This window comes from Oryctolagus cuniculus, chromosome 6 (assembly GCF_051225735.1).
Source record: "Oryctolagus cuniculus isolate XC-2025 breed Fujian yellow rabbit chromosome 6, ASM5122573v1, whole genome shotgun sequence".
Taxonomy (NCBI): domain Eukaryota; kingdom Metazoa; phylum Chordata; class Mammalia; order Lagomorpha; family Leporidae; genus Oryctolagus; species Oryctolagus cuniculus.
The window spans coordinates 40,386,441-40,400,450 of NC_142872.1; the positions used below are offsets into that span (position 1 = coordinate 40,386,441).

General features: G+C 42.1%; 1 long non-coding RNA gene across 19 annotated transcripts in view; it reads left to right on the forward strand.

Moving 5' to 3' along the window:
- LOC138850198 (uncharacterized) overlaps positions 1 to 14,010 on the forward strand; it is a 359,276-nt gene that overhangs the window by 244,169 nt on the left and 101,097 nt on the right. For 2 of the 19 annotated variants that reach the window (XR_016235394.1, XR_016235380.1), the window contains exon 4: positions 10,738 to 10,913. The exons of the other annotated variants lie outside the window; for them this stretch is intronic. This is a non-coding gene — a long non-coding RNA (uncharacterized LOC138850198). Of the gene's footprint in view, positions 1 to 10,737; positions 10,914 to 14,010 lie in introns of those variants that run through there. 19 annotated transcript variants of the gene reach the window in all.

A 14,010-nucleotide genomic window follows, 5' to 3' on the forward strand; every position in this document is an offset into this window, starting at 1 on the left:
TAGATCCTTGATCAAATATAAGTTGGCTGTAGATGTTTGGATTGATTTCTGGTGTTTCAATTCTGTTCCATTGGTCTATCCATCTGTTTCTGTACCAGTACCATGCTGTTTTGATTACAACTGCCCTGTAGTATGTCCTGAAGTCTGGTATTGTGATGCCTCCGGCTTTGTTTTTGTTGTACAAGATTGCTTTAGCTATTCGAGGTCTCTTGTGCCTCCATATGAATTTCAGCATCATTTTTTCTAGATCTGCGAAGAATGTCTTTGGTATCTTGATTGGGATTGCATTGAATCTATAAATTGCTTTTGGGAGAATGGACATTTTGATGATGTTGATTCTTCCAATAATGAGCATGGAAGATTTTTCCATTTTTTGGTATCCTCTTCTATTTCTTTCTTTAAGGCTTTGTAATTTTCATCGTAGAGATCTTTAACGTCCTTGGTTAAGTTTATTCCAAGGTATTTGATTGTTTTTGTAGCTATTGTGAATGGGATTGATCTTAGCAGTTCTTTCTCAGTCATGGCATTACTTGTGTATACAAAGGCTGTTGATTTTTGTGCATTGATTTTATATCCTGCCACTTTGCCAAACTCCTCTATGAGTTCCAATAGTCTCTTAGTAGAGTTCTTTGGATCCTCTAAGTACAGAATCATATCGTCTGCAAAGAGGGATAGTTTGACTTCTTCCTTCTTGATTTGTATTCCTTTGATTTCTTTTTCTTGTCTGATGGCTCTGGCTAAAACTTCCAGAACTATGTTAAATAGCAGTGGTGAGAGTGGGCATCCCTGCCTGGTGCCAGATTTCAGTGGAAATGCTTCCAACTTTTCCCCATTCAATAGGATGCTGGCTGTGGGTTTTTTATAAATTGCTTTGATTATATTGAGGAATGTTCCTTCTATACCCAATTTGCTTAGAGTTTTCATCATGAAAGGGTGTTGAATTTTATCAAATGCTTTCTCTGCATCAATTGAGATAACCATATGGTTTTTCTTCTGCAGTCTGTTAATGTGGTGAATCACATTGATTGATTTGCGAATGTTGAACCATCCCTGCATACCAGGGATGAATCCCACTTGGTCTGGGTGGATGATTTTCCTGATGTGTTGTTGTATTCTATTGGCCAGAATTTTATTGAGGATTTTTGCATCTATGTTCATCAGGGATATTGGTCTGTAATTTTCTTTCAGTGCTGCATCTTTCTCTGGCTTAGGGATTAAGGTGATGCTGGCTTCATAGAAAGAATTTGGGAGGATTCCCTCTTCTTCGATTGTTCTGAATAGTTTGAGAAGAAATGGGATTAGTTCTTCTTTAAATGTCTGGTAGGATTCAGCAGTGAATCCATCTGGTCCTGGGCTTTTCTTTGTTGGGAGGGCCTTTATTACTGTTTCAATTTCTGTTTCAGTTATGGGTCTATTTAGGTTTTCGATGTCTTCCTGGTTCAATTTAGGTAGGTTGCATGTGTCCAGGAATCTATCCATTTCTGATAGGTTTTCCTGTTTGCTGGCATACAGGTCCTTGTAGTAATTTCTGATGATTCTTTTTATTTCTGTGGTGTCTGTTGTTACGTTTCCTTTTTCATCTCTGATTTTATTGATTTGGGTCTTTTCTCTTCTTTTTTTAGTTAGTTGGGCCAATGGGGTGTCAATTTTGTTTATTTTTTCAAAAAACCAGCTTCTCGCTTGGCTGATTTTTTGTAATGTTTTTTTGGATTCAATCCTGTTAATTTCTTCTCTGGTTTTAATTATTTCTCTTCTCCTACTAGATTTGGGTTTGGTTTGCTGCAGTTTTTCTAGGTCCTTGAGGTGCGCTGAAAGCTCATTTATTTGGTACCTTTCCAATTTCTTGATATAGGCACCTATTGCTATAAATTTGCCTCTCAATACTGCTTTTGCTGTATCCCATAAGTTTTGATATGTTGTGTTGTTGTCTTCATTTACTTCCAGAAAGTTTTTGATTTCTCTTTTGATTTCTTGAATGACCCAGTGTTCATTCAGGAGCATGTTGTTCAGTCTCCATGTGTTTGCATACTTTCTGGGGTTTCCTGAGTTGCTAATTTCCAGCTTCATCCCGCTGTGGTCTGAGAAGCTGCATGGTATGATTCTAATTCTTTTAAATTTGCTGAGACTTGCTTTATGGCCTAGTATGTGATCAATCCTAGAGAAGGTTCCATGCGCTGCTGAGAAGAATGTGAAGTCTGTAGATGTAGGGTTGAAAGTTCTGTAGATATCTGTTAGATCCATTTGGGCAATAGTGTAAATTAAATCTGCTGTTTCCTTGTTGATCTTCTGTCCGGATGATCTGTCTATTTCTGAGAGTGGAGTATTGAAGTCCCCCAGTACTATTGTATTGGAATCTAAATCTCCCTTTAAGTCCCTTAACATATCTTTTAAATAGACCAGTGCCCTGTAATTAGGTGCATATACATTTATAATAGTTACATCTTCCTGTTGAATTGAACCCTTAATCATTATATAGTGTCCCTCTTTGTCTCTCTTAACAGTTTTTGTATTAAAGTTTATTTTGTCCGATATTAATATGGCTACACCTGCTTTTTTTTGGTTTCTGTTGGCATGGAATATCTTTTTCCAACCTTTCACTTTCAGTCTGCATGCCTCTTTGTTAGAGAGATGTGTTTCTTGTAGGCAACAAATAGTTGGGTTGTGTTCTGTGAGCCAGTCAGCCAAATGGTGTCTTTTAACTGAAGAATTTAGACCATTAATGTTCAATGTGACAATTGATACGTAGTGACTTTGCCCTGCCATTTTCCCGGAAATATTTTCTAGTATATGCTTTGAGCTTCCCATGCTCTTTTACTGGTAGGTGTTCTTCCTTTCCCTTCTTTCATATTGATGGCCGTGTTTCTGTGTTTCTGAGTGTAGCACATCTTTAAGTATCTTTTGCAGGGCCGGACGAGTGGCCACAAAGTCTTTCAATTTCTGTTTGCTATGAAAGGTCTTTATTTCACCTTCATTCACAAATGAGAGCTTGGCAGGATATAATATTCTGGACTGGCAATTTTTCTCTCTTAGCACCTGTGCTATGTCTCGCCATTCCCTCCTAGCTTGTAGGGTTTCTGATGAGAAGTCTGCTGTGAGTCTGATTGGAGATCCTCTGAGAGTAATCTGACGTTTCTCTCTTGCACATTTTAGGATCTTTTCTTTATGTTTCACTGTGGTAAGTTTAATTACCACGTGTCGTGGTGAGGATCTCTTTTGGTCATGTTTATTGGGGTTCTATGAGCTTCCTGTACTAGGATATCTCTGTCCTTCTCCAAACCTGGAAAGTTCTCTGCTAGTATCTCACTATAAAGGCCTTCCAATCCTTTCTCTCTCTCCATGCCTTAAGGAACTCCTAGAACTCGAATGTTGGTTTTTTTAATAGTATCCTGTAGATTCCCAACAATATTTTTTAGGTTTCTAATTTCCTCTTCTTTTCTTTGGTTTGACTGTATGTTTTCCTGTGCTCTATCTTCTAAGTCCGATATTCTCTCTTCTGCTTCACCCATTCTGTTTTTAAGGCTTTCTAATGTGTTTGTCATTTGATCTATTGAGCTCTTCATTTCATTTTGATTTCTCTTGACTATTACACTTTCCTGTTCTACTAGTTTCTGAGTTTCATTTTGACTCTTCCTTAAAATTTCATTTTCACGAGAGAGATTTTCAATCTTGTCCATTAAGGATTTCTGTAGTTCAAGGATTTGCTTTTGAAAACTTCTAAATGTTCTTATCATAAATTTTTTGAAATCCGTATCTTGCATTTCTTCTATCTCATCATCTTTATACTCTTGGCTTGGGATGTTTTGCTTATTTGGAGGCATCATAGTGTCGTCGTTGATCTTGCTCCCTCTATTTCTGTGTTTGTTACTCGGCATAGTTAATTCTTCTTGCGTCACTGTGCGTTTTTTTTTTCTTTTTTTTTTTTTTTATACTGTGTCCGTGTTAAGTGGACTGCCTGCTGTTGGAGGAGCCTTGGAGGCTTGAGATGGGTGCGGCCTGAGAGCTCTGCCTGGTTCTTCCTGGTTAAGGGTGTGCAAAGGTGACACCCTCAGGTTATGCGTGGTAAACCTCTCTTTTTATTTATTTATTTATTTTTTTTATTCAGGGGGTAAGTAACACCGCAGGGCAGGGCTGTGCAGAATTGATGGTATTTAGCTTCCAGTCTTTGGCTCCTCTGGACTCCCACTGGGTTGCCTAGTCTACTGAATTGTAGTGACTCAGTTCCTTAACTCTCCCCCATTGATATGTAAATCCAAAGAGGAGGCCTGCTCTTTTTCTCTTGGGAATTCTTCAAGCCTTGCAGCCTTGTAACCTTTGCAAGGTTAGGGGGAAGAGAAACCCCGAAGCTTTTTTTTTCCTTCTTTCCGGTAGTGAGTTTGCTGCACTTTCCGGCCCCCCTCTAGATTCTGACCCCCGTTTCCCCACCAATGTCTCGGGTTATTGAGCTCACCTCCCCTTCCAGCGCCGATGTGTGGACTCGGAGCCTTGAGCGTCCCAAGTCTCCCCGCTGTTATCTGTGTGGCATGCACTCCCCTTGGAGCACTGTCGCGTAGATCCTGGGGCTTCTGCGGCTGGGTCCCGCGACTTGGCTTCCGCGCGGTGGGCGACCTTGTTCTCCCAGTAGGTCCTCCGATTCATGCCTGCTCCATCCAGAAGGGTTTCCCCTGCAATTTTTTTGGTTCTATTTTCTGCGGCTACCGTAACTCCCCTTTTATTAAACTAAATTTTCCCGGACTATCGGTGCGCGCCCTCACTATTCCGCCATCTTGGCTCCGCCCCCCACCAATAAGTTTTGATATATTGTACTGTCATCTTCAGTTGCTTCCAGAATTTTTTTTAAGGATTTAATTATTTATTTGAAAGAGTTAACACAGAGAGAAAAGGAGATGCAGAGAGAGAGAGAGAGAGAGAGAGAGGTCTTCCATCTGCTGGCCCACTCCCCAGTTGGCCACAGTGGTTGGGGCTGTGCTGATTTGAAGCCAGAAGCCAGAAACCTTCTCTGGGTCTCCCATGTAGGTGCAGGGGCCCAAGAACTCAGGCCATCTTACCCTGTTTTCCCAGGCTGTAGCAGAGAGCTGGATCAGAAGTGGAGCAGCCTGGTCTTGACCCAGAGCCCATATGGGATGCTGGCACCACAGGCAGCAGCCCCACCTGCCATGTCACAGCAACAGTCCCTGTTTCCATAAATTTTTTGATTTCTCTTTTGATTTCTTCATTGACCCACTGTTCATTTAGGAGCATGTTGTTCAGTTTCCATGTGTTTTCGTATGTACTAGAGATTCCTGAGTTGTTCATTTCCAGCTTCATTCAGTTGTGGTCCGAGAAGTTGCGTGGTATGATTTTGGTTTTGTTGAATTTGCTGAGACTTATTTTATGGCCTAGCATGTGATCTGTCTTAAAGAAAGTTCCATGCACTTTCTGCAAGTGTAGGATGAAAAGTTCTATGGATATCTATTAAGTCATTTGGTCTATAGTGTTGATTAACTCTATTTCCTTGCCGATTTTCTTGTTGATTAACTCTGTTGTTTCCTTGCTGATTTTCTGTCTGGCTTATCTGTCCATTGTTGAAAGTGGAGTATTGAAGTCCCCCATTACTATTGTATTGGGGTTTATGTCTCCCTCCCTTTAGATCCCTTAACATTTCTTTTAAATAGCCAGTTACTCTTTAGTTTGTGCATATATGTTTATAATAGCCACATTTTCCTGTTGAATTGATCCCTTAATCATTACATGGTGCCCTTCTTTGTCTCTTTTAGCAGCTTTTGTGTTAATGTCTATTTTATCTGATATTAAGATGGCTACACCAGCTCTTTTTTGCTTTCTGTTAGCATGGAATATCTTTTTCAGTCTTTCACTTTCAGTCTACATGTATCTTTGTGGGTAATCTGTGTTTCTTGTAGGCAGCAAATAAATGGGTTTTGTTTTGTAATCTGTTCAGCCAATCTGAATCTTTTACCTGGAGAATTTAGGCCATGTACATTCAAGGTGACTATTGACAAGTAAGGATTTGGCCCTGCCATTTTCCCATAAATATTCCTATTGTTTACTTTGGATTTCTTTTTTACTTTTACTAAAAGATTTTCTTCCTTCACCTTCTTTCATAGTGAACCATGTTTCTGTATTTTTGTGTGTAGCGCATCCCTAAGCATATTTTGTAAGACTGGATGAGTGGTGAGAAATTTTTCTATTTCTGTTTGTCACAGAAGGTCTTTATTTAACCTTAATTCATAAATGAGAGCTTTGCAGTGTACAGTATTTTGGATTGACCATTTTTTTCTCTTAAGACTTGGAATGTTTCTTGCCATTCTCTCCTCGCCTGTAGGATCTCTCTAATTGGAGATCCTCTGAAGCTATTCTGGCATTTTCCTTGTGCACATTTTAGAATCTTTTCTTTATGTTTTACTGTAGACAGCTTGACTACAGTGTGTTGTGGTGAAGGTCTTTTCTGGGCATGTCTGTTAGGAAGTCTAAATACTTCCTGTACTTGGACATCCCTTTTTTCTCCAAATTAGGGAAATTTTCTGTAATTATTTCACTGAAAAGGACTTCTAATCTGTTCTCTTCCCATGCCTTCAGAAACTCCTAAGACCCTAAGGTCGTTTGATAGTATCCCATAAATCTCTAAGACTGTTTTTTAATTTTTGTATTTGTTATTCTTTGTTTTTGGTGTGACCATAGAATTCCGAGATTTTTTTATAACTCAGATATTCTTTCTTCTGTCTCACTGAGTCTGTTGTTAAGGGTTTCTACCACATTTTTGTTTGATGTATTGAATTCTTCATTTCCAATATTTCATTTTGATTTCTCTTTAAATCTCAATTTCATGGTAAAAATTTTCATTCATGTCATGTATGGATTTCTTCAATTCATGGATTTGCTTCGGATTACTTCTAAGTAATCTTATCAATTTTTTGAAATCTGTTTCTGGCATTTCTTTCATCTCTGCATCTTCATGTTCCAGTATTGAATTGTTGTGTTTTTCAGGGACCTCCTGTTGTTTTCCTTATTCTTGTTTCTTGAATTGCTGTGTTTATTTTTAGGCACTTATGGAGGTACTTGTTAGGTTTTTTCTTCCTGTGATGGCTTTTATCTTTGGATTATGCTTCTGTGGCTTGGTGGAGTGTACATTCTGTCAGTGAATACCCAGAGTCATGTGCTGGGCATGGCCAGGGAGCTCTGTTCAATGTTCCAGTATGAAGGGACTGTCCAAGGTGACACCCAGGTTGGGTGTGGTAAATCTCCTCTCCTCCCCTCTCTTCCTGTCCCCTCTCCTCCCCTGTTTTCCCCTTCCCTTCCCTCACCTCCTCTCCCTCCCCGCCCCTCCTCTCTTCTTCTCCCGCCTCCCTCTCCCCCCTTCTCCCTCCACTCCCTCCCTCTCTCTCTCCCTACCTCCCTCTCTATTTTAATCAGAGCAGAGGTTTGTTGAACTTTGTTGGCATATTATCACGCTCACATCCTCTCCTCAGAGGGGACCAATACCTGGGAGCTAGGCTCAGTGTGTACAATATTTATCTGCACTGCCACAAGAACCACACAGAGGATCTGTGCAGTCTTTGGTGTGAGCACAGATTCCTCAGCAGAGACCCTCACCAGGGATTCAGGGAGCTTCGAGCTTGTGTAGCCACCAACAGTGATTGCCCAAAGACCCAGCCACACCCTGTGCCTTCAGATGCAGCTGCAGTGTTTTCACAGTCCCAGCGCACAAGTCTCCCAGAGTCATGAACATCCCAGCCCCTTGTCAATTCTCCCAGCCAGACTCAAGAGTCTCCTCTTGGTTGGTGCTGGGTGCACAGACACGAGCTTTTCCCAGGCACATTAGTAGGGAGTTTGATCAAAAGTTGAGCAGCTGAGACATGAACTGGTGTCATATAGGTTGCTGGCATTGCAGGCAGCGGCTTTATCTGCTATGTCACAGCACCAGCCCCAAGGTAATCTGTCTTAACTACCATTTTATTGAGTCAGTATTGCTAAAAATGTTTGGAGAGAGGACAGAGGATACCATGGGGGAAAATATTCTGTGAATAAGTAAGTTTGGGAGAGACTTTATTAGATAGCATGTGATAGATTTCTCTACTGTAGGACTTCTGAGAATCTTCAGTGTCAATATGTATTTTGTACCTTCAAGGAAGGAGATAGAATATGCCTCATTTCCCAGTCTTAAAAAACGGTTTCTTTGGTGATGTAGCATTTTCTGGAACATGCTTGGAGCACTCAGTAATAAGTCGTTTCTCTAATATGGCAACAAAGGTGTCCAGAAGGTCAAGTCCCATTTTGCTTAATTAAATTTTTTTTGGGGGGGTGGACTATTGTGTATTAGGTACAGTGGATCTGTAAGAGAAGTTAAAATGAAGCCTACACTTTCAGACAGTTTTTCTTCTGTTCTACATCTTTCATTTAGTAATAATTTAAAAAGGTATGTAATACTTATAATACTGTTTCTTAAAGCACATTTCCTAGCAATGGACTCCAAACTTGTTAGATTCAAAACCCCTATGAGAAAATAAAATTATTTTTGCAACCAGCATTATTGTTACTCTGGGGAGGGAATGCACTAGGGAATGTGAAGGGGCTTTACATCCTGGGAGGCACTGGTTTTCATCATTTGATTCAAAACTGTTTTGCAGACACTGTTTGTATACATTTGATTGCTTTCTCTATAGGTAACAGAGGACCTGACTAATGATCCTTAAGCAATACAGACATTTGTTTGTCTCAGTTCCCAAAATAGGAAGAAGTTCAGAGACAGGTGATCCAGGGATAATTAGGGGTTCAAATATGTTAGGAGTGACTCAGACTTTGCTCTTTTCTGCCCTTCCTTATGTCCTCCCAACACTGTTGTCACGATACCTTGCCTTAGTCTCCTTTGTGCTGCTATCATAGAATACCATGGATTGGGTAATTTATAGGGAATAAAAACCGACTTGGCTCACAATTCTGGAGACTGCAGAGTCTAAGATTGAGGGAACCACTGTTGTCAAGGGCCTTCTCACTGCATCATGACGTGGTAGGGGGCATCATGTGGATGAGAGAGCATGAGAAAAGGGGCTGAATTAATCCTCTTAAAGGAGCCCATTACTCCATTTATGAAGGCAGAACCTTTAAGACCTAATCACCTCTTAAAGGCCTAAAGGTGCCAGCATTTTTTTCTTTCTTTTAATATTTATTTATTTATTTGATAGGTAGAGTTACAGGCAGAGAAAGGGTAAGACAGAGAGAGAGAGAGGTGTCTTCCATCTGCTGGTTCGCTCCCCACATAGCCTCATTGGCGGGAGCTGGGCCCATCCAAAGCCAGGAGCCAGAAGCTTCTTCCAGGTCTCCCACATGGATGCAGGGGCCCAAGCATTTGAGCCATCTTCTACTGCTTTCCCAAGCCATAACAGAGAGCTGGATTGGAAGAGGAGCAGCTGGGGCATGAACTGGCACCCATATGAACTACCAGCACTGTAGGCAGAGGCTTAACCTACTGTGCCACTATGTTGACTCCATCAAGGCCCCAGCTTTCAACACCATCGCATTGGGATTTAAGTTTCCAAGTCAAGAACCTTGGGAAACACATTCAGATCACAACATTCCTTGTGGACAAAGGATGGGTGCTACAGTCCATGCAGTGCCTCTCTATCCAAAGGAGAGCAAAAAGGATACGATGGTGCCAGTGGCACTTGATTATTATTTTGTTGTTGTCATTATTGTTATTATTATTAAAGAAACGTGTTCCTAGAAATCCTAAGCAGCTTCTTTTGATATGTCACTGGTTGAAACTGCTAATCTCCATGGTCAAACCAGTTTGCAAGGAAGGTGGGGATCGGAACTGTCATCATTAGCTTAGGCCAGTGGTTCTCCATGTGAGGACTCCCAACAAGCATCATCACTGTGACCCGGGAACTTGTTGCATATGCACATCTCAGGTCTTACTCCATACCTACTGAAACAGAAATGCTTGGAGAATTTATCTTTTAATAAGTTCTCTGAGTGATTTTGATGTGTTCAATGCTGTCTCAGACCAACTTATTGTCCAGTGCTGGGCTTGTTTTCACCCTGAACAGAGCTGAGATTCTATTTGTTAAAAAGTTAAAAATAGATGTTGGGGGTCCGGGTTGTGGCTACGTGGGCGAAGATGCATTTGTAGAGCCGGCATCCTATATGGGCACCAGTTCGTGTCCTGGCTGCTCCACTTCTGCTCCAGCTCCCTGCTGATGCACCTGGGGAAACAGCAGAAGATGGCCCAAATCCTTGGGCCCTTGCACCCATGTGGGAGACTTAGAAGATCCTGGCTCCTAGCTTCCACCCAGCTCAGCTCCAGCTGTTGCAGCCATTGGGGAGTGAACCAGCAGATGGAAGACCTCTCTCTCTTTGTCTCTCTATCTCTCTCTCTCTGTCACTCTGCCTTTGAGATAAATAATTAAATATTTAAAAAAAGAAATGGATGTTGCACAGACATCTAAGTATTTAGCATAGGAACATCAACTTTTGCCTGATTATATTTTGCAAACAGGGATTATTATTAATGAAAAGAATTGCAGCAGAAGTCAACATCCTTAGAACTGAAAATTAGCAACTTTTTTTCTGTGTGATCTTGGGCAAATTGCAGCTTTCCGTCTACCTCTTGCTCTTTTAAGGGGAGATGCCTAATGGGGCTCTTATTAGAATCACCCAATGCAATGAACATAGAAGGAAAACCTAATGCTTTGTGTGGTGTCTGCTTCCATGTGTGAGCTGGTCACTCTCTCTCTTCTCCTTAAGCCTTTGGCGTAGCTGCCCCTGCCTTGGTTTAGACAGTCCTTGGGCATTGCTAACAGGAGTCCTGCTCTCATAGCACATGAGACTCTATCAGCAACGTCCAGGCCTCTCACTTGCTTGAAGAAGGGGTAATGTCTTGGGAGAGCAATGAAGAAAGAGAGCAAAAACTTCTGTAACGTGCCAGGGTGAGCCTGTGTTTTATTGTTGCTGTTGTTTTCCTCTTGGCTTCTTACATGAGTTCCTTGAATTTAACAATTTGGGGGCTTTCAAAACAGCTTGCCAAATAACTTGCAGCCAAACAACAACTATAAAGAGGTTGAGGATGGAATGCTGGCAGTGGACACGGGTAGGTAATTCCCCCTTCCCTTCCAGATCCTTGGCACTTGTATGGTAAGAGGAAGTAGAATGGGATTTCTTTAGGATTCACTAAACATTTAAATGGCTAGAAGCTGTTTCTTTCAGTCTGCATGGGAATAGCATCATCTACTATACTGTAACCTCAAGTGTGTTTACAAGCTTTGAGAGTGTTATAAAGAGCAACTGAGCAGAGCTCTCCACAATTTGATCAATCCACTGAACAAGGATTCAGGGAGTTCCTGATAGAGGGCACTTGCTGGCATCCAGGCCAACAGGAGCACAGAGGATGATTACTTTGGTGTTTTGGCTGGCTGATAAATCAGTGGTCAGCTTCCCACTGCTGGTAGAAGCCATTCTTGTCTACCTCCCATAAGTTACATACAGCGGGAGGGAGGGGTGGAATGGAAAATCCTAGAAACTGAAGAGTTCACCATCCAGAAAGCCTTTGAAATACCAGGTGTTGGGGTAGACTTTTGGCCCGGGGGTTAAGATGCCATTAGTATGCCTGTGTCCCGTTTTAGAGTGCCTGGTTTGCCAGCAGGCTCCAGATCCTGAATCCCATTTCCTGATAATGCAGATCCTGGGAGGGAGCAGCCATTTCTGCAGTCATTGGACTCCTGTCACTCAGCTGGGAGTCTTGGATTGAGTTCCTGGTTCCCAGCTTCAGTCCTGGTGGGAGGCTGTTGCGGGCATCTGGGGAATGAACCAGTGAGTTGGAGAAGTCTCTCTCTTTCTCATTCTGCCTCTCAAATAAAAATAAATAAATGGAGAAACACTAGTAGCTAATTGGAGACAAAGGTGGCATTGCCAGACTGAGACGTGAGGGGGTTTTAGGTTACACAACGGAAGGTTGCTGAGTCTAATCTTCGGAGCAGCCGGGAGCCTCATGAAGATCTGTTACCATTCCAAGAGATGCAACAATTACAAACTAAGGGTCATGACCCAGTGAGATTCCAGACTTCTTATATATTTTGTTAACACTTACATCTATTCACATAGCAACCAGGAGGTTAATCCTTAAAGAAGAAAGGCTTTTCTTTTCTTTTCTTTTTTTGTCCTGACAGGAAAACCTGGAGAAGATACAAGGAATTAGATGGAGGAGCTGATGATAGCTTCCCGTAGAGAATCACAGGGAGGCTGGAGGAGAGCTGCTGATAGGGAATCATGTGGACAGAGCAGGAGGCGGAGGCTGGGGAGCGGGTGTGCACTGGAGAAGCATCCTTGGGGTTGCACTGTAGAAATTCTAGGTGGAATCCCCTGAGAATGAGTTTCACAAGCACAGTCTAACCTGTGCGCTTCAGCTTAGTCTCAAGTCGCTAGGGGTCAGTGCCCCTTTTCTGGTACCTAAGCATGTTGGGAATTAGAAACATGTCTCATATTATTGGCCAAATATTGGACCAGTAATTCATGTATTCAACATCTATTTCGCACACCTCAAAATTCTGAGTGCCATCTACAGAGCTGGGAATACATGATGAAAAAAAATGCAAGAGTTCTGCCTCATCACGATTATATTCTAATGAGGAAGGCACATGGGACTGAAAAATAAGTACCATCAGTCATCAGAAGTGACAGGAGAGAAACAGTGCTGAGCAAGAGGGTGCCAGCTAGCTGTGTTGGATGGTGTGGCCAGCGAGGTCTCTTCTGATGCACAGTTGAGCTGACAGCTAAGGACCAGAATGGGCCAGTGGCCATGAGTAATGGGAAGAGCATTCCAGACAAGGGAATGACTAACACAAAAGGGCTGGAGGTGGGAGAGAGCTTTGCAATTCCAGGAGCGGAAGGAAGGTTAAGATGTTGGAAGCATGATGAACACAGATGAGGGCGAGACAGGTCTGAAATGGGTGTAATTGGGAAGGGCCCAGGTTCAGAAGAACTTTCCAGACCATGGTAAGGAGATCAGAGTTTATTCGATGATCACTGGGAAGTCATTAAAGGACTTTAAGCAGTAGGTTGACAAGGACTGTTGATAAAAATCCTTCTAGCGCTAAGTGAAGGGAGACCCAAGAAGAGGTGGTCAGAGCAGTGCTGTGGGAGAGGGTTGGGTGTTCGGAGCGGGTGTGGCTGTGTAGATGGAGAGATTTGGATGGATATGAGACAAGAAGATGCTTCTCCAAGACAAGATGATGATCTTGCTCTCAGTAATTTTTCCTTCCTATTGGAGAGCTGGATATACACACGAAGTAGTGATACGATTTACTATAAAGCAAATGGAAAATGTAGCCACATCACAGCTCCTCCCCCTTCTGCCATGTGTAGATGGTAGCCCAGAAATTTCAGGAGCCACCCTCAGATGCTGGGGGAGGCAAGGAGAAGATTCTTCCCTAGAAGTTCCCAAAGGGAGTGCAGTGTTGCTGGATATTAGGCTCTAGCTTCCAGAACTATGAGAGAGTAAACCTGGGTTGTTTTGGGCTCCAAGTCTGTGGTGCTCAGGAAACTAATATGATGTCTGCTGGCTTGGGGTTGTTGAGAAACTCAAAGGAGAAAGAATGCAACTGTGCTTTATAGTAAGGGTTCATTTTAAGCGGATAGTTGGCAAGTAATATGTGTATATCATTCGCATATTGCACATTTATACAGAACTTTGATAAGCAGGAATAAAAAATGGCATGGAAAAATACATTAAGTAATTTTTCAAGTCAGTCTGTTTGGAGCAAATAATCCTCATTGGCCTCAGTTCAGGTCTTAATGCCCTGTTGCCAATGTAAAGGACCAAGCTGATGGTCTTTCCCTTGCAGCTGCTCTGCCCCTGGAGTTAGGGGACAGACTTTTTGCGGATGGACTGGAACCTCCCAGGCACCATTTGCTGTGCTGAAATAGTGATGTTACCGAGAGGAGTGACAGCGAGAACAAGCAGCTATTGTTCTGTGGGTCCCATCTCAGGGTGAAAATTCCTGGCACAGCACAGAGACAGTTGGA